The sequence below is a fragment of the Puma concolor genome, chromosome B4 (assembly GCF_028749965.1).
Source record: "Puma concolor isolate L17-30 chromosome B4, mPumCon1.1.hap2, whole genome shotgun sequence".
Classification (NCBI taxonomy): Eukaryota; Metazoa; Chordata; class Mammalia; order Carnivora; family Felidae; genus Puma; species Puma concolor.
This window is the reverse complement of record NC_141673.1, coordinates 85,216,105-85,243,635: the sequence shown is the minus strand read 5'-3', so window position 1 is coordinate 85,243,635 and position 27,531 is coordinate 85,216,105. Positions and strand designations below refer to the sequence as shown.

Genomic DNA, 27,531 nt, shown 5'->3' with positions numbered 1-27,531 from the left:
CCACTTTGTTAATTTTGCTCTTGCTTTAATTCACTCCTACTGTTTATTACTTTGAGTTTTTCTTTTTGCTCTTTTTGAAATGCCTCTTTATTTTCATCCTCTTTTCTCGTAACAGTTAAGATATAAATTTCCCATTAAGTACTTCTTTTAGGCATTCTACAATTGTTGTATATAAGAAGTTCAATTTCCTTAGAATATTTAAAATTACTATTGTGATTTCTCTGGAATTTTGAAACTTATTTTCTAGCTATACATTTTTAAAAATTATTTGCAACTTGATTTCTAATGAAATTGGTAGATTTCCAATTCTTTTAAAAATGGTTGAGACCTATTTTATGACTCCGCATACAACCAATTTTTATAACTTTTCCACGTATTCTTCAAAATAATATGTGTTTTGCAGTTGTATGCCAGGTTCTATATATGTCTATGAGGTCAAGTTTCTTACTTTTGTCTTTCAACTCTATATCCTTACTGATTTTTTCTGTCTACTTTATTCCATCAATTACTAAAAGTAGGTTAAAATGCTATTGTGGATTTGCTTATTTCTCCTTGCTGTTTTGGCAATTTATCCTTAATATATTTTGAGATTATGTTATTGTGGGCATTTAGGCTTTAAATTATTATATCTTCCTATTGAATTGAAACTTCAATTATTTACAAAGTGACTCTATCTCCAGTAATGGTTTCAGCTTTAAACCACTGCTGAATCAGTGCAGTTACACCAGTATCCATGTGATAAATATTAGCATGGTACAGTGTCTTCTATTATTATTTACATTTCACACATGAGGAATTGGTGGCTAAGGATAATACCCAAGAGAGACAGCCATCAGTGGTGCAATCAGGAACTCAGTGTGTCTCCCAAGTCTATGCCTCTCAACATCATAGTTCTCTTGTAAGTTCTAAAGAGTCAAGTCAGCTTAGGTTCGGGGGTGGGGGGGGGGGGGGGTGGGGGGGGTGGGAATGCTCTCACTCTAATTTCTGCAAAGGATTTCTCATGAATTGCTCTCTAATTTGATTTTTCATTTAGCTTTGAGTTAAATTCTCACTCCTTTAATATTCTAAGTTAACATAACACTTTTAAAAGTTCCTTAACGTACACACACAAAGAAACATTCTTAATCCAGAACTGCAATACTCAACCTCTTTCACTGATACACAAGAAAGAGAAGTCTCTAAATGTTCTGCTCTTTGCCTTTCAAATAGGCACTATTACCAACAACTTCCATGTGCTTGACGCACACCACTGAACTGCAGCACAGTATCTCAATCTGCCCTAACCCATGTCGGCTGTAATATGATCAAGATTTCTGAGTGACCAAATGGCTCTACTGAGAGGGAACACTTATTGCAACCTGACTGCAGGAAAAAGTCAAAAAGGATAGGCGCTAAGCTGTTTCATCTCTCCTTGAAAAGACATATTTAGTATTTTTATTAACAGGAACATTAGGCAACATGTAAGCCTTTTGGAATTTCGTATGTCTTCTATGTCTCAAATTTTAATATCAAATCATACTTATTCAAAAAATTGTGTAAACTATGAAGAAATTAAAATCGGTCATGATTCCATGATCTAGAGCTAATAATATTTGATGTATTAACTTTTAAGTATTGTTTTCTGTCAATTTTATGTATTTGCAATATATATGTATAAGTGAATGTATGTGTGTGCATGTACATAAGTGTGCACACACACAAATTTATACAATGTATCTTTAATGTGGATTCTGACTTGTTTAACTTAATATTGTATTATGCATAATTTCGTGTGTCCTTAAAAATTCTTTAAAAATATTTTATTGACTGTATAAAATAAATGTACTCAAATTTATCCAACTACTGCTTCATGCTGGATAATTTAGTCAATCTCAAAATTTTCCCATCATAAATATATGAAAATGAACAAATATATTTATATAAATTTTGTCTCTTTCTTTAATTGTTTCATTAAGTTAGATTCCTGGAAGTGAAACTGCCAAATACTGTTAATTGGGCCCAATATCCAGTCTCTTATTCTTTCACTGTAATAACTTCCCCAGACTTATCTCCCAGAATAAAAACTACATTTTCCAGCCTTTTTAAGCATGGCTTGGTTGTTATGACGACATTCTAGCCAATGAAATGTAAATGGAAGGGATGTCAATACCTTCCAGAAGATTTCCTTAAAGGGAGGGAGCATGATCTTCTCCTACTGATACTTCCTTCTTGTTGCTAGCCTAGGGACAGGATTACTGGAATACCAATTCTGGATATTCTAAAACACTAGGTAACAGTCCCGTGTTCAGAGTAACAGAGCAAGATACGAAGGATCTGGGTCCCTCATGACCGTGGAACCATCCAACCAGCTCTGAACTGCCTACACAGACTTCAGACTTCGCAAAGAGAAATACACATGTCTACTTTTTTTTTTAACTATTTCAGATGACCTATAATCAAATCATTTCCAAACTAGTGGAAATTTTACATAGAATGCTTTGGAAACATTTAAGGCTCATATCAGAGATGGCCAAATCACTTCTTGAAAAGTTGAACAAATATAACCTTTTCCCAACATTATTAAAAGTACCCATCTTCCCCACGTTCTTGTTACAACATTATCCTTCCAAACCGTTTTTGTTTTTTTTTTTTTTTTTTACTGGTTAGATAGTAAGTAGAGCATAACTCTGCATTTCTCTTATTAGCATACTGCATTAGAATTGTATTCCTCATTAATTATTTGTTCTTACATTTTATCTTTTATGTTTTTAATTTATTTTTTAACATCTATTTATTTTTGAGAGACAGAGAGAGACAGAACGTGAGCGGGGGAGGGGCAGAGAGAGAGGGAGGCACAGAATCCAAAGCAGGCTCTAGGCTCTGAGCTGTCAGCACAGAGCCCGACACGGGGCTTGAACTCACAAACCATGAGATCATGACCTGAGCAGAAGTCGGACGCTCAACCCATTGAGCCACCCAGGCGCCCCCTTACATTTTCTCTTTTAAATTAAGATGTTAGTGCTTTCTGATACTAAGACCTGTTTACATGTGATGTTCACTATATTTATTAGAAGTAGCCCCAGGTTTACACTTGCCTTTTAATTGTATTGATATTGGTGTTTTCACTTGTAAAACTACACAAGTCTCATATTTGCAATAATCCATTTGTGACCTATTCCACTTCTGTTAGCATAAAAATCCATTACTCACTATGCTTTCTTCCATATTATATTGTTTGATTTGTCTATGAAAATATGAAGTCTATGAAGTCTTATTTATAGATACTTTAAGGATATTATTTAGGTTTTAACAATTAATTTTTAAAGAAGTTAACCAACACAATTGATTCTAACGGTTTTCACAAATAAACTTGCATCTTGAAGTTCTACAAACATAAGTCATAAGACCTTAAGAGTCGATTAGCTAATAAGTTTTAGTCCACTATGCAAAAAGATTATTTTTCCATAATTCATTTTAGGAAAAACAAAAAAAGAAATCCTTTTCCATCTTATTCGTGACAAACTTCTAAACAAAGGCTCCCTTACCTCCAACCTTTTCTGATGTCACCCACATGATAGTCAGCCAGGGGATAATAAAAGGATTTTCAAGTGTGGGTCTGTGGTCAAACTTTCAGTTCCTGTTCCCAGAGTGTAACTTTTTTTGAAAAGACAAACAAGCATTTCATAAATGCACTCACGGATAGATGCCCACTAAATATTTCTGCCAAGCAAACTGAAAAAATATCTGTTTGGCCTGAGCAAAATTGCATTTTTGTATGTGTGTTTACAAAAGCATACCCCAGGGTACTTAATAGCCAATGGAAATTTTTATAAAATGTGTGACCTACCCATTGTGACCCAAAATATTTCCTTTGTAGCAACAACAAAAAAGCAGGAACAAATGTTTTAATGTTTCTCTGTTTTTCAATGGAGACAAAAAGCTTCCACAACTTCAAGAAAAGTATATCTCATTAAGAAAACTAAAAGAAATGTTGCTATCATCTGCTAGTTTAGACATTACCTTCATAATGAGTTTCCAAATTATAATTACAAATCCAGTTATCATTTGAATATAAAAGATTATGTACTATAGTTTTCTATGCATACGTCATGTATTTTACTTATAAATAAATTAAAAAAATAAGAGAAGGCATATAAACTTTCCAGTTTTGTGAAGTAGCAAGTGTACTAATCGATTTTTCAAAGGTGTGCATTATGTATTTTATGAATATACCTTTTTCCTACCCAGTGCAGTGCCAAAGTTCTCTGTTCAGCTTTCAGAATCTTGTAAACAGATTCACACAGGAATTGTGTCATCAGCAAGAGGAATCCTAGAAAAAATAAAACACCATTACCAATGCGTTGTTCCATGGGGTGTCTGGGTGGCTCAGTAGGTTAAGCATCTGACTTCAGCTAGGTCATGATCTCCTGCATATTCTGTGTCTCCCTCTCTCTCTCTCTGCCTCTCCCCTGCTCACACTCTCTCTCTCTCAAAAATAAATAAACATTAAAAAAATGTTTAGGGGTGCCTGCGTGGCTCAGGTAGTTAAGTGTCCAACTTGGCTCAGGTCATGATCTCACAGTTCATGAGTTTGAGCCCCACATCAGGTTCTGTGCTGACAGCTTAGAGCCTGGAGATTGCTTCAGATTCTGTGTCTCCCTCTCTCTCTGACCCTCCTCCACTCACGTTCTGTCTCTCAAAAATAAATAAACATTAAATTTTTTTAATAAAAAGATGTTTAAGAAAAAACAATGTATTGTTCCATCTTAATAAATGTATCAACATAGAACTTTTGGAAGTAGAGAATTTTCAAGTTTTTTTCCTAAGGTTTTCAAAGTAAATCTGTATATGTATACTTACATAAATGTATAAAAATATATAAATATAATAAAATCATTATGGGAAAAGAGGCATTAATTTGACACTGTTTAATGCTGCCAGAATTAATCTAAAAACATATGTGCATATATAGTTATCTGTATACATACATATATTGTTATTTGTATATACACATATATATTAATCCCCTCAGAAGTTGTTCATTTTGCTGATTTTCATGTAAACATCCTACAGATGCTTTAGGTCAGGCAACATTAAGATAAATTCTTATTTCTTAGAATGATTTATGAGAGATCTTCAGGTGTTCTCACAGGCCCTTTCCTTGATTCCATTCAGATGTATGATATTTGATGACATTGAATGAATGACATTCATTCATTCAAATGTATGACAACGACAGTCAGCACCATAACTGCTTAGTGGGAGTTATTCAGGTATCTCTGCATTCACATTTCTTGCTATATATCTCTAGGACTGTGCTGCCAAGCTCAGCTTCAGAAATACTGCTCTTGCCATTTTCATGAGTGAATATAGCTCTGGCTTGATTACCAGTGTCCCCAGTTTAGACAGAAATGGCCTCTGCTATTGGGGTGCCTGGCTGGCTCAGTCAGTTAATCCTCCAACTCTTAGTTTTGGCTCAGGTCATGATCCCATGGTTCCAGGGATCAAGCCCTGCATCAGGCTCTGCACTGACAGGACAGAGCCTACTTGGAATTCTCTCTCTCCCCCTCTCTCTCTGCTCCTCCGGCATTCACACAAACTCTCTCTCTCTTTCTCAAAATAAATACCTAAATTGAAAGAAAGAAAGAAAGAAAGAAAGAAAGAGAGAGAGAGAGAGAGAGAGAAAGAAAGAAAGAAAGAAAGAAAGAAAGAAAGAAAGAAAGAAAGAAAGAAAGAAAAGGAAATTGCCTCCCTACTCAGTTGAAATTCCTAGGAATCAGACTTCTGAAAGCAGGGAACCCATATATGGTGATGTAGCCACAGCCTCTGCCCCAGCTCAGTGTCTCCAGTATTAGTTCAATTCAGGGAGAGCTGAATAATGCTCCAATGTTCATTCTTACTAGACCATTGATTATTCAGTTTTGATTACAAGATTAATGGCATTTGAGCAGGTTTATTACCATATTGTATCTACGTGAAACATGATGGGTAGGGAGGGATTTTACTTCATTCCAGTATCAGAACTTTTACACAGAAATCCAAAAGTCACCACATGACAAAGACTCCACATTGTATCATTAGTGTGCTAATTATTCCACAGGAGAGTATTCCGAAATGAGAAAAGTTATTACAAATTTTGAATATCAGAAATTATGCTGCTGCAGTAAAATAAAGCTTGTCTATACATAGTCCATTAATTAAAAAAAACTCATTTCTTTTCATTAAAAAATTTACTAAAAAAGTATTCAAACTCTACTTTTTTTCAAGAAGTGAAATGTCACATCTGACCAAATAAATAGATTATAGAGTAGAATTTACTTAAAAATGAAATAGAAATTTTGCCATATCTTATATGTTGGCAACACAAAAATATACAGGTGGTAATTTTACCCACAAGAGGGAGCCTGTATTTTTACATTTTTTGTTACAGAACTTGACAAACTTGAATTAAAATATAAAATTCTCAAAATGTTTGTTGATACCATATTATGTCAGGTCAATTTTTGAGAAAGTCAGACTTTAGTTGGCATAATTTCATTCAACCATAACATATCACTACATCAGATGATTGGAAATATAATTAGAATTTTTAAAAATTTCCTACCTATATTGTAACTTTTTTTCATGTATAAGAATGAAAATGTAACTGCCAAACCAACCTAGGAGAAAATTCCTTTTAGGTGGTTGTAACATTAGTTGGGTAAAATTGACTAGAATTATTACGAGTGCTCTGCACATAGAAGTGAAATGATATTTCAGTCATCCTTTTATCAGAAAAGAGGCTTGTATAAACCAATAATTTTCTATGCATTTGTGGAACAGGAAACATCCTATTTAAAACATTACTCTGATGGCCATTCTCACCAATATTACTTAAAACTTGCCTAAGTAAGGGCATAACTGACATGATGCCATAATGAACTCTCCTTTCTTAGAGTTGAGAATAAAAATGTTTTCTTTAAAAAGAATGTAAGCTTGATTCCTTTGTATTCTATAATCTCCCTAAACAATATCTTAAATTACTAATACTTATGCTCTAGGTTTTATAAAAATAAAATGCATTCATCAACTTAAAAACTAATCTTATACAAAAATGGGGGCAACTCTTAACAACCCAGACTGATCTGCTGTATCACATTCAGAGACAATAAAAATCCAGCTGAAATTTGTTTTGTGAACCCTCGTAAAGCGCACAGAAGACAGATAACAAACGGTCCCTCTCCCTCAGAGTCCTTCTCGGCTACTCCACCATGTTAAATAATAGGGGCAGGGAGTTGAAGAAGAAGGGGTTAATCACTGCTGCTGTGCTTCCTTCTGGAATTCCAACCTACCCATTCAATCATTGTTTTTTCTCCCACTAGGGACTGTGAATCTAATGGACCTAAAATCAATACCTTATAAATGACATAAAAAATATATTCATTTTATGGACTAATGTACCCTAGTGTCTGAATCCTATTTACACCCTCTACTTTAAAAAGGAACAACAGACCCATTTCTGCCAGTAAAAGGTTACTCAGTCACTCTGGTGACATGCTGCAGAATGCACTGTCATCCTAAAGTGCAGCAGGAGGGAAAGATTGGTGGCTGCAAACCTCTATTGTAAAAACTTTAAACCTGGTGAGGCGTGCTTGCATGCAGAAACACAATCAGGGAGGAGCATGGAGGTAGCCTCCTAGAGTTTACCGTGTTCCGAGGCGGGGTTTGCAGGTCTCCGGTTCCATTATCAGGTTTCACAACTTACATAAAAGTTTGAGTGCATCAAATATTACATATTATTAAAAAAAAAAAAAAACAAACAAACACAACTTCCATTTAAGAGTGAATTCTATAATGACTGAAAAAAATGGATAAAAAATCCTGAAAGGCAGAAGTGCTCATAACGTACCGAAGAGAATGTTAGCCAAGTAAACATAATTGTGAGATTACACCACATTAAACCACAATCATAAATGAGCTCTGGGGAGACTGAGGGCATTTCATCTATCAGATGCACCAGTAAAACAACCAAAAAAGATACATGACTTTCTGTTGTGTTTTTTTTATATATTAAGAAAATCTATATATACTAATGAGAAGGTTTTATATTTATAGAATATTCTTTAATCCAAAGGACCCACATACTTGCTTCAAATACCATTATTATCATTTAGAAAGTATCATGTTTAGCTTAATAAAAAACTCTCCACTTATAATCTATTAGTAACTTTATTTAGAGAGTATCTTCTACTTTTAATATTTTTTTAAGACATCAAATATAGAACAACCCTGCAAAACACAGATGCCTGCAATGCAAAGATAAAAGTATGGCAAAAAAAAAAAAAAAAAAAAAAGGTAAAAAAGAAAGGAAAAAGAAAGCTAAAAACTGAAAACTAAAGGAAGATCTATTTTCCTGAAAAAACATCATTTGACTTACTCTGTTTCAATGGGTACAAATCAGAATAAAGAATAATGAACAAGAAAAGCAACTTGAAAACAGATACTTTTTGAGAGAATTCTAGCAACAGGTCAGACTGAGATTCCCTGTTCAGTTTTACTGGCTTAAAATCCATATAGTTATAAAATTACAGTTTGAAATAAAAAAAAAAAAAACTGTTGTTCTTTATTCCAATTGCCAACCAGAGCCATTTATCCCCTATTAGATAAAGTATAATAGACTCTACCGAAAGGGTCATTGGCCTTCCATTTAATGATATTGCCAGCCCCAATCTGCATTTTCCCGGCAATGTCCCTCAACACAGAATAAATGGCTGATCTCTTCACAATAACAGCTGATTTCTATTTATTAAGCTAAAAAGGTCACCATTTTCTACGGCTGGGCCGCCCTGCACTATTGATAATTTTATGCATAAACAAATGGCAAATTTGTGCCACATAAATATGCATTAGCAATTACTTTTTCCTCGGGCAACGCTCACCGCATGCAAATGTGTACCTCGAAGGGCCTGGTAGCTTTTGTTTTAGCTCTTGAACAGTGAAACAAAAGAGCACAATAAACAATTTTAAAATTGCCAATCAATAAGCAATGCAAATGCAAAGGTAAATGGCAAGAAACTTGCTTAGAAACAACAAAACAAAAAGCGAGGTGGAAGCGGTCGGTGGAAGGATTTTCTTTCTCATATTAGTTCATTTCTTTTCTCTTCCATAATGAAAAGGCTAAAGTACTCTGGACACAGAACAGCTACCGAGGCTGGCGCTAAAGCAGATGGCAGATGGGAAAGTAGAAAGTATACACATGCTGAGTAAACACACACATACATACACACACCCCGAAAAGGGTGTGGGAAAAAGTGTGTTCCTGTGTGATTTCAAGTGCATCACCCATTCAAATTTCTGAATTTTCAATTTCAGAGATTCAAAGACTTTAAAACTGGGTGGAGCTACAGAGATACATAGCCAAATCTCAATTCCACTGCACTTTGCCGCGTTGTTTTCTAATATCCTCAGACAAAGGGAATATACACTACCAATAAGTAGGATTTTTCTAGGAATGTGAAAAAAAGGAGTAAATGAGGAATATACAAACAAGAGATAAAAACATCTACATGCCCAGATGTTAGGATTAAAAAAAAAAAAAAAAACCTTATCTCAGAACAATTCAAGAATAGTTCTCAGAGCATCAAGATAGAGAGGTAATGGGCTAATAAGGTGAGAAGCAGCAATGGTAAGGAAGTCTAGGAGGAAAAATAAGTATTCCCCTAATTTGAACATGAAAACAAATGATAACTAAAGAAAAAAGTTGGCATTTTTTTTAATAAAAATGACCTTTAATAATAAGAGTTTTTTTTTTTTTTTTTTTTTAAGTGCTGTCACGCACTGTTCTAAGGGCTTTACACGCTTAGATCCATTACACTTGATCTTCACAGAAACCTCTATAGGTTGGTACATTTCATAGCACGGAGGAACAGAAAGGTTAGAAAACTTGACCAGTTTACTTAAGGCTGTGCTAGGTCTGGGCTTTGATCCAGTCTGATGCCAACACCTGCAAGCTTCACTGCTGCTTAATACTGCCATCCATTCCTCAAAACCTATCCATTTTGACCTGATTGGACAATCGCTTTCTCAATGTGTAGATGGCTTTGCCTTTGTATAAAGTACAATGTGTAGATGGCTTTGCCTTTGTATAAGTCACACTGTATTTTAAAATTTTTAAATTGGGACTTATGTGAGTTTCTTTAATCTAGTTGTTAAAATACCTCAGCTTCTGTAAAATACGCAATTTATATATTAATATAAGGGCACATTAATACATGTACACTGAGAACATGCCATAGTCTTAATCATTTGGGAATAGAAACACGCGTTCTGATCCCTATCTTGATCTCTATATAATTGAAGGTTTTACTATTACACAAAGGATTAACAAATATTAACAAGAAAGGAGTAAAGATAAATAAATATTCTTGGGCTAAATGCAAATAGGCAAACCTGAATATCTAAAGTCAGCATGTAGCTCTCTCCTGCTCAGAGCCAAGATATTCTTCAAGAGGGCCTCTTAGAATCCTGATATGGATACCAAAAGACAAAATTCTGTAGTGAAGACCATGAAATTTCTGCTTGCAATATTTTTCCCCTGATAATATCAGTGTTGGTAGATAAGGCCTGTTGTTAGCAGACTGATTATCTTTGTGTGACTAAGAGAAAGATGCTCTCATAGGTGGGCCATTCAGAAAGTACATTACCCACACAACCATACAGGATGCCCTAAAAGAGACTTTATAGTTTTCTTGGTTAGAAAAGTGTTATTTCTACTATAAAAACCCACTGTCTTCAAAAAAAGGAAAACCAAAAATCCCACCTTCTTCTGAGATTTTTGAATCAAGTACCCACTTATTAATACAAAATCAGTACAGATATATTCCAATATGATAGTAATATTTTATATGTTAATTGAAATAATTACATATATCAACACTTTGCTGTTTTAATTTTCAGTCTTCATGGCTGAACATATAAAAACTCAAGTATTGGGGTGAATGGGTGGCTCAGTTAGTTAAATGTCCAACTCTTGATTTTTGGCTTAGGTCATGATCTCAGGGTTTGTGGAATCAAGCCCCGCATTGGGCTCTGTGCTGACACTGTGGAGCCTGCTTGGGTTCTCTCTCTCTCTCTCTCTCTCTCTCTCTCTCTCTCTCTCTGTCCTTCCCCTGCTCACACACACTCTTTCTTTCTAAATAAATTTTTTTAAAATGTGAGTATGTTTTTTTATTATTAATTAAATGCAATAAATGTGTGCCAAAGACCATTACTATGCAACAGGCCAAAGTTTTAATTACATCATTCTTTGCCCAATTCCTTACTCTCTATGCAAGGTAAAGATTTCAACTGGTGTGTTATATGGACATTGCAGTATCCAAAGATTCAATGTAGCAGAAGCTGAGTCAAATAATCAAACTGTGTGTTCCAATCCCACTTTCATAGCAACAAAGTCAGATATAGATAGAGGGTACATTTGAGGGGTTCAGAAAAATCAAAGTAAGCAACAGGAAGTTCTATCTAGGACTCTGTGTAGATGGCAGGGAGAAAGTCACTGCCTCATTTGTCCTGGGTGAGGATCTGCCAGTCTCTTTGCTTTAGATCCTTTCTTTTCCCATCTTTTGCCCTGCTGATCTTGACATGGGCTAATCCCAGTAGGACAAGTTTCCCAGACTACTCTGCAGTTGGCTTCCAGGTGAGTTCAGATTCTGGAAGGAGACTGGAACATGATGTAAGGTATAAACATCATGATGTGCATGTGCATGGGTGCATGTGTGCACGAGTGTGTGTGTGTACATGAGCTAATGCACCTTGGGCTCTCTCTCTCTCCTTCGTTTACTTTTTAAAAAACCCTTTTTTTTAATAGACAATTACACATTCTAAACAGAGACATGAGTAAAACAAACCCATGAACCATCTCCAAGTTTCAACATCTATCAACGTTTTGCTATTTGAAATTTTCCTGCTTTTCCTCTGCTTTACTAGGTGTCTTGGGCAGAAGCCCTCTCTCTACTCGGCTCTACTTCTTACAGACAGGTCCCCATTGTTTCAGACTCCATCCAGTAACCCTGGTAACCCTGCTTCCCCCCTTTTGGCTCCCAGCTTCTTGCTGTTCCTGATCTCTAGGTTGCTTTTACAATTCATCACTATAAATGTGTAACAATTCTTCAATATTACATGTCCCCTTTTAAAATAATCACAGTGGTTTCTGTCTTCTTGCTTAAACCCTGACCATACAGAATTATTATTTTACTCCACTTCTTATCACCTACTGTCAGAACCATTATTTATCCTTTATTCATAGCACCCTAGAAGCAAGTCAAGGCCACCTAAAGCATAGAACCTTTTCTTTTTTTTTTTTTAATTTTTTTTTTCAACGTTTATTTTTATTTTTGGGACAGAGAGAGACAGAGCATGAACGGGGGAGGGGCAGAGAGAGAGGGAGACACAGAATCGGAAACAGGCTCCAGGCTCTGAGCCATCAGCCCAGAGCCCGACGCGGGGCTCGAACTCAGGGACCGCGAGATCGTGACCTGGCTGAAGTCAGACGCTTAACCGACTGCGCCACCCAGGCGCCCCGCATAGAACCTTTTCAATAACATGCTGGTCCAATATTTGCCATGCCTGAAGTGTGGTACTCCATATATAACATTCATAATGTATTCATGTATCAGATAAGCTATTCTTACTCTGTATCTTCTGTCAATTACTTATTGATACCCTGTTTTTTATTGCCATGTCTGAATCTGTGGGCCAATGAAAGAGCAACAGAGATCTACTACTGCTCCAGGAAATTCTACCCACTGCCTAACACCATGGGAATCTGCCCAGGCTATTTTAAGGAGGTAGCTCAATCTGTCATGAAAATACGTTTCTCCAATGGTAGATGGCAGAGACAAGTTAACCAAGTTTATGTCTTAGACAAGACATGTTTAACATACAGGCATTTGTTTATTCATAACAAAACATGACCTTCTGATGTTAGGAATGAATACAAATGCACGCACACTCATACATACATACACACACACACACACACACACACACACACACACACTCACACACACACACCATAAAAATGATTTATGTTAGATGGCTCTTACAAAATTACACTTTGAAAAATTACGGGACTATGAATCAAACATATAGATTAAAATTCTCTGAAACAGACATGTGCTTAATAATTAATGGGAAAGGATACAAATAATATTTATGATTTTAACTTACCCAAAACACTTGAATAATTATGCAGTAATCATTTAGCTCGATGAAGACATACTTATCAAATGTGAACTCTAATCTGTGAGGAAATTCTAAAATACATAAAAGAAGATCTTAAAATTGAAATGATGGACTTAAATCAAGCTACACTTTCATCTAGTTTAATATCAAGGCTTGTTATAAAAATATGGAGACTAAAGATAGTTCATGATACTTTGTGATTTTTAGTGGCAGCAATCACAGTGTAAGCAAAGAATGAGATGTGGCAGCAGGGAAAAGAAAGCACAGTTGATAAGCATAGAGTGTCTGAATCAGAGTTAGGTAAAACCAATGACCAATAAGACAATTATCTCAAATACTGGTTCAGAACTGGTTCCTACCCTATAAGAAACTGTGTAAGTATTCAACACCCAGAAAAAGTCAACCAGAAATATTCTATGTATGACAACTGTGCTAAGTCAGGTACAATTAGAAGATACAGTCAGCCTGAAAAAGATCAAATTTAGGAGAAGGGGGGTGGGCAATCATTAGGTACAAAAAAGGATTTGAAGGCCATTTGGTCAAGTGTGGACTGGATATGTTGTCCCATGGTCCACACAAAAGAACAAGGTGTCATTTTGAGTTTTGTTTCCTCAGCAGGGTTATGTGGAGGTAGATTTCTGGACACTGTGAAAAACAACGTTTAAAAAAAAAAAAAAAAAGCTGTCCAACAGCAGGATTAGTTGGAGCACAGCCAGATAAATGATTGAGTATTTAAGCAAGCGCTCTGGATTCCAACAGAATGGGTCACTTTCTGGCTTTGCAACTTGCCATCCAAGTGATCTTGGACACAGTGGCATGGGCTATGAATGCTTTGGTTTTCTTATCTGCAAAATCTTCCAAATATATATTCTGTACTGAGGAAAGGTAGAGAAGCCCAAGCAGAGACTGCAGGGCATCTGCCAGGGCCTGCGAACAGGATTTCTGAACTGAATGGTATATTGCATTGGGTAGCTTTTAGGATCCATTCTCATCTGAGAGAATTATCCCATTTCTCAAAGTTCAAGTATATATCTTCATGTAATTCCAGGCAAGCAAGGCCAGCATTAAATATTTAACAGGGGAAAAGTTTGTGGCAATTCTGTATTGAAAAGGTTTGGCATCAAAAAAGGATAGTCATTTTTGACCAAGAAAAGATAAAGCCATTATACAAAATATAAAACTATTATTAAAAAACTCACAGAAGTATTTTAGTCAATAAAAGGCACATAACATCATAAGTCAGATATATGATTGCTTAAATCAGCAATATCTCCTTTTAATAAATTTACAATATTAACTGTATTTTTTTATTTTTTTAAGTCTCTAGTTACTTAATTTATAGATACTTCCTGGTTCCCGAGGAAATATAAACGAAGCACTTATGCTTTTTGAACACTGAGTACTGCTTCCTTGCTGTCAGCCAAGCCTTTCCACTACTCCTTCAACCGCGCCGTCTGTCCCAACCCCTCAGCACATGGCAAACAAGAACACAGAAAAGTGAGTGAAGCAGGACTAAAGGGCATCTTCAAAAGAAGCAATGCTTAAATCCTGTTGTGCAATGCCTCGGGGTTCCTCTAGTTATTTCAAGGAATGCTCTGAGATTTTCGAGAAATTCTTAAAGTGATTTTCATTTTTATTTTTATTTTTTCATCCTAACAATTATAGACATCTTTAGATGACTTTTCAAGGCATTTTCACATAAACTGTCTGATTGGATTCTCAGCAATTCTCAAAGGTAAGTATGACAGGGGCTGATCCCTCTTCTACAGATTAAAAAAACTCAGAAGAATTATGACTTGATCCCAAATCACAAAACCACAAAGCAGCAGAAAAAAGGCAAGAACCCAAGTCCCGTCTTTTTCCTGTCCACTATGATCTATAACAAATCACATGGAGTACTTTAGGACTTGGCAGAGGGGTCATTTTGAAATCCCTCAAACTATGGAAGCATAAATTTACTTCTGAAGCTGTGAATGTTTATCAGGATTATTCTATACTCTGTATTTACTTTCTCATTCATTGACTAAGTATTCCCACTTTTAAAACTGGGAATAACATAGTGTTTCTCAATGGAGGGTGATTTTGCCCTCTAGGGGACATTTTGCACTGCACTGTACTGTCTGCAGACATGTTTGTGACACTGCGGTGGGTGTGGGGGGAGGGGTGTGAGGAGTGGGGAGAGAATGGATACTACTAGCATCTAATGGGGTACAGTCCAGAGATGCTTCTAAACACCCTACAGTACACAGGACAGCTCCTTACAACAACGGATTATCCAGCCCAAAGTGTAGTGTTGAGGTTGAGAACCCCTGGATTAGCAGTATTTTTATTTAAGCCATCTGTTTTTATCTCTTATTTTTGTTACATAATCATAATAACGTTTTCAGAATGTAACATTTGCTGAGCACTAATGACTGGTTTGGCATAAGGCTATAAGCTCTTGGGTAGTCACTAATTCCACAGAATGCCCTGTGCCTTAATCTTTGCTGTTCGACAATACATTGAGCAGTGGTTCAAGTGACACAGAGGTCACCATTACTGAGATAAATGGATCATAATAATTTGTCATGGTATTTATAACACTTTGCTTCTAAGAAAGTTGAAAATAAAGTGATGCAAATGGGGACAGTCAGAAGCACACATTCTGATAATATGAAATGAAAATGGAAATTTGAGTTAACGGAGTAACTTTTGACTTTTCTGTTTATGTATAGCATACACCAAAAAATCCCAACAATGCATATCTAATCTTAAAAGTGAATTTGGCTATCTTTTTTTTAATGTGGCAAATTATTTTAATAAACATTATAATAATTAGTAATGTCCTCTTTGCAGAAAAGGCTGTCAATTTTTGCCCTTACCCTGTTCACATTCTTCACTAAAGCCAGAGCTCTCAATTCTATCCCCTATCGGGCAAGGTCCAGGGTGCCATCTTTGGACTTAGTTCCATCTTTTTTTTTTTTTTTTAAAGTAAGCTCTATGCCCAACACGGCACTTGAATTCATGACCCCGAGTTTGAGTTATATGCTCTATTGACCAGCATGACCAGCCAGCCAGGTGCCTCAAGTTTCAGTCTTAATAAGAGCCAAATAAAATACCTGATTCTGGGGTAGCAAGTTGCTTCCATTATAAAAATGCTGCATGGTATATCTCCTATGTGGTATCTTGCTTCCTTACTCTTTACCCTTTTGTGTTCTCAAATACGCTGTCAGTCTGAATAGTGAATTAGGATTTAGAGACAAACTTTTTTAGTTCACATATCCCTTTAAGGAATCTGATGAAAGTGGCAAATCCACACTCTACAAATACAAATTTCCAGGTTGAAAGACCATTCTCTGTGGGTTTCTGTCTCTTGTGTTTCCTTCTGAGTGAAGGCACCAATGACCTTTCCTTGGAACCACCTTTTCAAGGATATTTGTATACAGAAAATCAAAGATAGTGTCTCCCTTCAGAACTAAGGCAGGTTTGTTTACTGTCCAGGGTAATAAGGATAATGTCTCACTTAGTGGCAAAGGTCAGGCATGTTTGTTGCCTGATATAAAAGAGTCAGGTTCCCTAAGCTCAGGTTTTCTCCCTCTGAAGTGTAAGCATCCTCAGGCTGTCTCTGTATCACCCTACAGAAATTAGGGCTCAGGGAACTTGTACAAATGCTAATCTTCTGGCTACTACAATTACTGTGACTGATAAGCTGTACTTTGTCACTGATCCAAGATTTTCTGTCTTCTCCCAGCATCCATGAAACTGTGGCAAGTAGACTGATGTACTGGCTTGCAAAAAGAGTAAAAATCTCAGGCCTTTCATGGTTCTTAACAATGCACACAAACGACAGTAAGCATGTCATTTTAACAGACGGCCACTTTGTCCCCATATCCAAAATCAGAAGGCTAAAACGATCTTTATTTCTTAGTCAGTAAACAGAATGGGATGGTCATAGACTCTAGTATCTGAAAGTACCTTAAAAATCACATTATACGATGCACACTTTATTTCAGCAATAATAGTAGTCATAGCATTAATTGAGTGCTTTCTAAATGCCAGGCATTTTGTTTGGAGCTTAAAAATATCACTTAAGTTCATTCTGACAGTAACACTGATAAGGCAGCCATTATTAGCCTCATTCCACAGAACAAAGTTCCATGTAAATTAAGTAATTTGACCAAGTCTACATAATCAATGTTGGAGACACGATCTAGGATATGAATTTGGCTTGTGTCCTTAATCACCTTTCTTTCTGCCTTCCACTCTGAGCTACACAGTGGTGACAAAATGACATGATCCCTGCCCCTGAAAGGCACATGCCTTAAAGAGAGAGAGAGAGAAATTAATAACTAGATAGCTTCAGTAGAATGCCTTAAGGGCTTTGAGGGAGTATGCATAGGGAAGGCACCTAGCCTCCCCTAGGAGTCAGCAATAGCTTCCCAAACAAATGACTGAGATAAATCCTGAAAGATGATTAGGAGTAAGCCAGGTGAACAAGCAGAGGTAATCCATCTCTTGATTTTACCTGTGAGGAAATGGAAGCCCAGACACAGGGCAAAATCACACAGATGCTTTGAAAAACAGGGTTGAAATCTGATGGCTGATGAATGTTCACTCTCTTTTGCTGCCCTCAAAGATTATGGCTCACTTTTTATTAGGAAATAAGCAATGCTCAGGATTATCTACTTTTTATGCTGTTATTTTATCTCTTTTATTATTTTTTTAACATGAGGTCATTACGCATCGGGCATCCAAGGAAATAACATATGAACATAGTGTAATAAGAGTATTTCTTTGCTAAAATGAGCATAACACATCATAAAGTATTCAAAGGGTTAATAAGTCACTTGGAAATTTAAATGTCATTTTCTATTAGATTTTATTGAAGGACTTATCATGATTATAGACAAAGTTCCAACAAGGTCAACATCAATGTTCCAAAGACATGAGCAGGTAAGCTAAAGAGAGATCAAATAAATTGTTTAAATGTTACCGCATAGGTAGTTCTCACGAATGTCTCTGCAGCCAGTCTAACTTCCATTAACATAGTTAGAAACTCTCTGATATGAAGAAAATTACTATAACTTCAGATATTACTCTAAGGGGCTATTGCTGTAGAATAGAAATGAAGAGATGTAGATAAATCTGCTAATGTTCATCTTATTCACATAAACTGTGCATATAGAAGCAGAAGCAAGAAAATCAAGGGAATCATGCTCAATAAAAAGATGAGCCCAGTTGCAACAAAGTTACAGATATAGTACATTCATATAGATTTTGAGAGAGATTCAGTACGGTCTGGTAGATATTCAGAATTGGGAAGTGAGGTAACAAGGAGTGTTTATCCAAAGACCAAACTGTTACCACAATATTCCTGGTTGGCCAGACTCTGATTATTTAGAAGCATAACATCACCACCACCATATGAAAGACACTACGATGGTTGCTGGGAAAAAATGTAGATGGATATGCTATGAATATGCTCTATAGCTACCAGAGATCTAGTGGAGGTGAAGGTAGCAATAACACACAGCTAGATAAAATACTGCTCATCCAACAGACATTTAGGGAGTGCCTGCTCTATGCAAGGCACTGTGATAGGCTGACTACTGAAGAAATCCTAGTGGAGGTGCACCTGAGGATTGGAACTAAGGAGAAGAGGGGCTAATAGCTTCTTGCATTTCAAAATAAAGTGATTTCCAGTTCTTATCTGAGCCAAAACTGAGCAATGGGGACAAATTACCAAGATCAATCATAGCCCAGGATCAGAATCACTGACATCAGTATTATCAGTATTATTCAATTTCATCAAATGAGGGATTGCTTAAGGGGTGAGTGGAAAAAACACTGTTCAACAGAATTTGACTAAAAAGGAAACTAGTGCTTGTGATTTCATCACTTGACAAACCACTTAAAGCTGCACAAATGAAATTTTGACGAGGATTTTAAAAAAACTACTGAGAATAACACTTTGCATATTCTATTAATTCAAACAAATCCCTAGTTATGTGACAAATGCTTATCAGTATTTTAAAAATACCTGAAAATATGGTTTATTCATCACAGTTTTTTATAATTTTTATAATCTGCCAGTACAGAGCCCGATGCAGGGCTCAAACTCACGAAACCATGAGATCATGACGTGAACCAAAACGAAGTCAGACACTTAACCGACTGAGCCACCCAGATACCACCATCACAGGGGTTTTTTGTTTGCTTTTGTTTGTTTTTTGTTTTTTGTTTTTTTTGCGGAGTGCCTGGGTGGCTCAGTCGGTTTATCATCCAACTCTTGGGTTTGGCTCAGGTCATGATCTCACAGTTTCATGAGTTCGAGCCCCACGTCAGGCTCTGAGCTGGTGGCACGGAGCCTGCTTGGGATTCTCTCTCTCCCTCTCTCTCTCTCTCTCTCTCTCTCTCTCTCTCTCTCTGCCCCTCCCCCACTCGCATGGTCTCTGTATCTCTCAAAAGAAATAGAAGAAAGTTAAAAAAAATTTTTAATGTTTTTTCTTTTTTTTTGATAGAGAGGGAAACACGGAAACTGAAGCAGGCTCCAGACTCGGAGCTGTTAGCACAAAGTCTGACATAGGGCTCAACTTACAAACAGCGAGATTATGCCCTGAGTGGAAGTCTGACACTTAACCAACAGAGCCACCCAGGCGCCCCTCCCATCACAGTTTTAAACCAATAAAAGGACCATTAGATACATAGCATTTATCCAACTGTTGCAAAATGTGTCCACATTAGGGGAGGCTACAAGTTTTGTGAGGCCTGAAACTTATAGCATTTGGGATGCCCTCTTTAAAGAAATACAGAATTATGACCTTTTCATATCTAATCACAATTTCAGAGAGAGAATTTTATGTACGGAGGAGAATCATGTACACAGAGAATTTTATAGAGAGATTTAGAGATACATGACAAGATATTTTAATCTTTCCAGTGGTAGGGTTGATAGAATTTTGTTGTTGTACTTGTTGTTAGAGAAAGTTGAAAAAAATTCTTTCATCTTTCCAATTTGTTTTTGGTAAGGTAATGTAAAATTTTCAGACCATATCAAATTTTGGAAAACCTTTCTCAAGTTTCTTATGAGATACAGGATTTGGAAGAATTTTCCAGAGGCTAGCTCTGGCTCTATCCATTCAAACCCAGTTTCTCTTCCACTACTTATATAATTTCAGTGTCTGATGACACAAGAGATGTTCATTACATGGTGTGACTCTGGCCCTGAAGCTTGAGGGCCACTCTTTACACTGTCAGATGAGCCAACAGCAGGATCATTCCAAGCCCATCCTGGCACAGCTACTAATAACATAACCATAGATGAAAATGACTAGATGATATACATGTATCCCACTCAGCCTAAACTCATGTTATCTCCAAACTGATCTCCTTTCATATGATCCCTCAAATACCGACACCACTCCAACACTATAGGTAAAGGCAAAAAGGGACCGAGAGGAAGCTGCAATACAAATAGGTATGGATACAAATCATTTTTGCAAATTTAATGAAAACACATGCCCATGTGATCACTTTATTAGGACTCAACCAGAGCCATGGAATGAACTTAAGCTTCACTTGCTTCAAGGTTAACCTGCCTCTGGTCTTCATCAAAACTTTTTAATTTTTGTGAACTTAAGTTTCAGGTGGCAAACTGGCCATCAGTTAAATCAGTTAACATAAACTATTATGTTCTATAAATCTACAATAACAACTCTTTAAAACTCACATGGCTAAGGCTGTATCTACAAAATGAATCTTCAGCATCATGTGAAAATACCTGTGGATGCACCAGCAGAGATGGAAAAAGGATATGAATATCTTGAGAACTGCTAAATGGCAAAATATTAAAACAGTTATGAACAAAAACAAAAAGGGAAAGGGGAAGAAACTTCATGGATTATGCACTTTAGAGACATGCATTAATATTCCAGAAGGCAAGCATTTGTAGACCAAAATAGGCACTGGCAGGACTGTACTGATTTTCTACTTTCATTCTGGTTTTGTTTTAAGCCACCACCCTGCTGATACAGCATATTGATCCCAGTTCCTGAAAACTGAATTATACTTTCCTACTTTACTATTAGACCTGGGTTGTGTATGTAAGTTCTTTAACATGTCTCTTCCCTAAATGGCATAAATTATCACATCTAACTTACCTCTTGTGATTGTCTAGTGAAATAAATCACCATGAGAGAACAATAAATAGTAACAGAATAGAAATAGCTACATTAAATGGTAAAGTGCCATTTTTAATATTATTCTGACAACCTTAAGTCCCATAAAAAATAAGATATAGAAGTTGCATTAGAAATACATGCATTTGGGGGCATCTGGGTGGCTCAGTGGGTTAAGCATCTGACTTATGCTCAGGTCATGATCTCACGGTTTGTGGGTTTAAGCCCCTGTCTGGCTCTGTGCTGACAGCTCAGATCTCAGAGACTGAAACCTGGAGCCTGGAGCCTGCTTTGGAATCTGTGTCTCCCTCTTTCTCTGCCCCTTCCCCAATTGTGCTTACTCTCTCCCTCTCCCTCCCTCTCTCTCTGTCTCTCTCTCTCTCTCAAAAATAAATAAACATTACAAAATTTAAAAAAAAAAAAAAGGAAATACATGCATTTGGAACTGCAGACTCTAAATGCTAAACAGAATTCTGATGTAGGGACCCCACAGAATTTGATCAAATGTATCCATCTGTTCATCTTCATGTAAATAATGCTCACACAATCAGTGCTGGGACCTCTTCTAGGACAGTCCCTGAGACTTTTTCATTACATCTGTCACTTCCCCTGTTTACAGCTGCCTCATCAGTAACTCATGGGGTTTTCTTCCTAAACATTCAAAAGGCATCCTGAGGAAACAGCACCAGGAAAAAGTTATTTCTATATTTCTCCTCTCTCTACCTGATTTTCTCCTTGGTAACTAACATTAATATCCAATGTAATATCCTCTTCATGGAAGCAAAGAAACATTTTGAGAAAGCCCTTTGGTTTTTCACTTCTGCTTCTTGAACCCTGAGGGGACTATCTCATAAGCAAATGTGAATGCCCCCAAGCACGTCTTCACACTCTGAGAAAAAGAGTTCCTCTCACACTTTCTGCCTCTCACTTGTGGCACAAGAAATGGAGTTATCCAAATGCACAGTATCCAACCATTTTAAACAGTCTATGCTACTGACATCTCTAACAAAAGCTCTAAGGGGAAACAACAGTACATTTTTATATCTGTGGATGGATAAGATTGTTTCGGGGGCTGCATCCTACAGAAAGCAACCACGTTTCCCTAAAAATAAAGCGACCTTCCTGAACACGACCTAGTTCTGACCTGGCAGAGGGATGAAGCAGGTGACAATCAAATCAGGGAAATCTAACATCTGGAAACTGAAGGATACACGGCTGTTGGTCTCGCAACTGCCCATCACTACATTCTCTGTGTTCTTTCCTTCTCAAGAAAACATCACATCTTATATCCCCAAAAGGTAAAATATGGAACTCCACTGACACAGTGTAGTATAGTATGGGAAAGAGCCAAACATTCTCAAGCTTGTAGGATTTTTCAATGACTAACGACAAATCTCCCCCAAAGGTTTAATATAGATATATTTAATCATATATACATATATATGTCTATATGAATGTATATATCCACCCATATATATGTACAAACTTCTAAGTAAAAGAAATTATGTATACATACACATGACAACACATATGACATGCTCACATTCCTGTTTATTTTCTTTTATTGGCAGCAAGTTTTTTCCTTACTAATTACCCTCTCTATTGCTGGAGGACCCCAGATCTTAGCACCCTCCTCTACAATTAACAAACGCATTTCCTCCAATTCTCCCTGGATTAACAAGCACATTTATCCACTCAGAGCCTTTGTTGCAACATAGAGAATTAAGTGGAAGAATGATTCATGTGCTAGTTATCTCAGACATCTCCCAAACACTTTAACCCTGAAATGTAAAACTGCCTGCATGGTGTATCTAGCTTGAAGAAATCTAAAGGGAAATGTGTAAATACTAAACTCTTTGCATCATCTATGCTCACTAAAGGGTCCTTTGCTCTGTGAAACCAATACTGGTTTCAACATGGCACTTTTCATTTGGTACATCTCATATGCTGCCTTCCTCCTGTATGAATCAGGACCTGTGTGTGCTATGAGGCCGCCTGATTTTGTTAACGAATATTAATATATAAGCTTTCTGTTACCTGGTATATTATTTTGGGATACATATCATCTTTGAAATATGAGCCACTTATGAAAAGAATAGAGGAAATATGCCAGGGTGGCTCAGTGGGTTAAGCATCCGACTTCGGCTCAGGTCATGATCTCACAGTTCATGGGTTCGAGCCCCACATCAGGCTCTGTGCTGACAGCTCAGAGCCTGGAGCCTGTTTCAGAGTCTGTCTCCCCCTCACTCTCCGCCCCTCCACCACTTGCGCGCTCTCTCTCTCTCTCTCTCTCTCTCTCAAATTAAACAATTAAAACAAAAGATTAAGGGAAAATGAAATCTGAGAAGTAACCTAACCTAAGATGGTGCTGAAAATTTTCATAGTATCTTTCACTAGAACACCAAACAAAACTTTATCTGAGACTTCATCACAGGACATTTAGCTTCTGAATTAGCAGAAATCTCTTTAGAGGTCGATTTCATTTCTTTAAGATATGATCATCCAAATTCACCTGCCTCATCTTTTTTCATCCATTGCTTTCAGTAGCAGCACGGCAAAATAATTTAATGGGAAAAGTGACTGTTACAACATGATTGTGAGATCATCCCACTGTACATCAGGGAAGTCACAAACACTTAAGACTCTTTTACACTGAAGTGCCCCTCCTACGGTGCCCCTCTCCAAAACTGTGTCCTGAGTCGGGACATAAGAATTCTCAACAGACCAACACGCAATTTACAACAATCAGGTCCTGGGCCGGCGCTCTCTGCACGCTACCTTCTCCCTTCACCTTTGATCCGGCTGTCAGTTACAAGCATGACCTGGATTTTTAAATATGATACCAAACTCATGAATAAATAGGAAAATATCTTTTGAAGGTTTGAGAAGCAACAGTTGTGGCATTCTCATTGTGATTTTTGATGATCCAACTTTCTGACAGTAGCAACCATGTAAAATGACAAGGCAGTAAAAGCAACGTGAAATCACTATCCTATGCAACCAACATGTTCTCTAGATTTCTTTTCCTAACTAAGGCATTATCACTTCACAGCTCTAGAAGGCAAATCTGTACTCATCAGATATTGTCATCTTAAGAAAGAACAGTTTAAAAAATGCTAAACCTTTTTATTTCTTAGATAGTATAATTTCTGCCACCTGGACATCCATTCACTCCACATGGGCCTACACAGACAGACACACAGACAAACACACATACACCAACATGGCCCTGCTGTTAATCCCCATTTTTACCTGTCACTCCAACTTCCAGACAAGTCAATGAATTAATAATATTTTTTTGCTATTTAACAGTCACAGACATAAAGGTAGCTATGCAAATTGTTTTACAGTTTTAACTAAGATGAGACTAAAATATAGTTTTTATTCTTTCTTATTCATCTGCTTAAGTTTCTTCCTTGTAATTAAAATTGTGGATCCAAAGTATAATTTGGTCAAAATCTCAAAACAGTGACTGATGCTTATTACCAAGGAGGCTGATCTAACATGATGTGTATTTCAGAGGACAGCACTTATGTTTTTTAAATCACCAGGTCTTTCTGTTCAAAACAATCAGTGCTGGGCTTTATCTTCCTCAGCTCTCCCACTCTCAAAAGCTTCTTTTCTTCCCAGTAAAACAAGCTGTTCTTTCGTTTTTCCACACATCATGAGCTAAAAACCAATCCAGCACAGGTAGCTGTAAATAGGATGTCATTAACCACTACAGGTGACCACAGGCTAAATCAATTAAACCAAATAGGTAAGATCTCTCTGCTCTCCCTTAAATATTGCTAAACCTATAGAACCACGTGACATCATGAACAGAAAATTTGTAGCAGGCAAATGACTCCACAAGCCAAGAAAGTATGATGCCTTTTTAAGACTCTTCTATTCTCACCGCATTCCCAGTGCTTCAGATCAGGGCAAGAACTTCAGGAACAAGGGCACTGTGCAAACACAGCATCAGTAGGTCTGGAACTGTGCATGACTGCTCAGAATGTTTTCCCAAGGAAAAGAATTGCACAAAGGCATAGTGTACCCCCTGCTAAGTCACCACCCTCTGCTGGGGCCTGTGAGAACATGGTGCAGGTATAAAACTCCTTCAGCCAGACCTCGCTGCTCTTTCCTGATTTTTTTCCACTCCCTATTTCCTTCAAATTCTCACTCCCACGTGGCTTTGGGATGACAGATTCAAATATATGTGGCATGTTCACTATCGATGAGGAGCCATTAACCACACACCCTCCATTAAACATTACTCCCGGGGGTTGCAGGGAGGGGAAAATGGGTGATGGGCAAATGAGGAGAGCACTTGTTGGGACGAGTACTGGGTATTGTATGTAAGTGATAAGTCAGGGGAATCGACTCCTAAAGCTAAGACTACACTGTACGTCAGCTAACGTGACAATACATTGAAACAAAACAAAACAACTTTTTCAATAGTGGCAATTTTAAGTTAGAAGGAATTGGAGTTTAAAAGATCTTGCAGGACATTATCAAAATTCTGTTCCTATTTCAAGACTACTAAAATGTATGTGTGTTCTTAATATTTACAAAAAAAATAGTGTCAAGATATTTTATTCTGTGGAAATGAGTAATAAGGTAAAAAAATTAGCTGGATAAAACAGTATCTTCAAATAGTCTGTCGCTGTACTACATCAGCATTAATAGCACTAAAAGAGCAGCTGTTACATGTTACACATTATTTTGAGTATTTAACATATACTTTTTCATTTAAATCTCAGAAAAATACGATGAGGGAAGTACTTTGAATCACCCACATTTTATTGCATCACACAAAGAGGTATCATGTTAACTTTTATGATTCGAGTGTCTTTATCTCCTTGTACTATATTTATTTTTTAGAAATTTATGTTTTTATGTTTGAGAGAGAGAGAAAGAGAAAGCAGGGAAGGGGCAGAGAGGGAGGGAGAGAGAAAGCGGGGAGGGGCAAAGAGAGAGGGAGGCATAGGATCTAAAGTGGGTTCCATACTGGGACGCCTGGGTGACTCAGTAGGTTAAGCGTCCGACTTCAACTCAGGTCACGATCTCACAGTCCGTGGGTTCAAGCCCCTTGTCGGGCTCTGTGTTGACAGCTCAGAACCTGGAGCCTGCTTCTGATTCTGTGTCTCCCTCTCTCTGCTCCTCCCCTGCTCACACTCTCGCTCGCTCTCTCTCAAAAATAAATAAACATTAAAAAAATAAAAATAAATAAAATAAAGTGGGCTCCATCCTGAGAGCCCCATGTGGAACTCAAACTCACAAACTGTGAAATCATGCCAAGAGGCAAAGTCAGACACTTGACAGACTGTGCCACCCAGACGCCCCTCTTGTACCATCTTTAATAGTCTCCTAGCACTGATACTAGACTAAATCACATTTCAATGATTGCCCTAGGTACCTCTGACTCTCAATTTCTCTCCAATGTAAAAGGGAATTTAGCAATTTACAAAATGCTTCATATCTGAGGTTAAATCCCTAACTTCAAATGTCAAAATAACTACAAAAAATAGACCTAAGTCTGAAAGAATAAGATTTATACAAAGTATCTCTTATTCTTGGTATCTAGTCAGGTGAGAATGTCATATTTTAAGTATTTTTCCTTTTGTAACTGCCAAGTGTTTATACCTGGGTACATTAAAGAGCCTTAGAGATTATAATCTATCAGGGGTTCATATTTTACAACTTACTGCCTATTGTTTAAAAGATTTAAAATTTTCTGCACAGCATCTTCAAATCCCCAGAGAAAAGATGCTATATAAATTCAAAATAAACAAACACTACAGAGTTTATGTGGTAGCACTTGTGATTTTCTTGATATGCCTTTTCAATTGACTCATGGACATGATTCATTTAATAAATTAATTTCAGAAAAAGAAAATGAATTTATCCCTAGTGAATGTCATTGCTTCTTACTATATTAACTGAGTGCTTCCAAAGTTCTCATCAAGAAAGGAAAAATTTATCTCTTCTGATTCGATGCTTATCACCTTTGCCTACCCTTGATTTTACGACCGTTTATCCTACTTTCTATGCAGTATTCAGTTTGCTAAGACTAAAGAGTGCATAATAACCCTTCATTTTTCCAAGACAATCTCAAAGGCAAATAAAATTCTAAAGGCATTTTCCTGAAAAACACACAGAAGTACACACTTTTCCTTATGAACTTGAGTGAGAAAGA

The 27,531-nt window shown here is 36.9% G+C and overlaps 1 protein-coding gene across 19 annotated transcripts in view; it reads right to left on the bottom strand.

The window, feature by feature from the left end:
- SOX5 (SRY-box transcription factor 5) overlaps positions 1-27,531 on the bottom strand; it is a 1,024,889-nt gene that overhangs the window by 737,327 nt on the left and 260,031 nt on the right. For 15 of the 19 annotated variants that reach the window (XM_086713854.1, XM_086713857.1, XM_086713848.1 and 12 more), the window contains one exon: positions 4,213-4,309. The exons of 2 other annotated variants lie outside the window; for them this stretch is intronic. The gene's annotated coding sequence lies outside the window, so the exon portion shown is untranslated. The remainder of the gene's footprint in view (positions 1-4,212; positions 4,310-27,531) is intronic. 2 more of the 19 variants (XM_086713865.1, XM_086713863.1) reach the window with 1 other exon arrangement.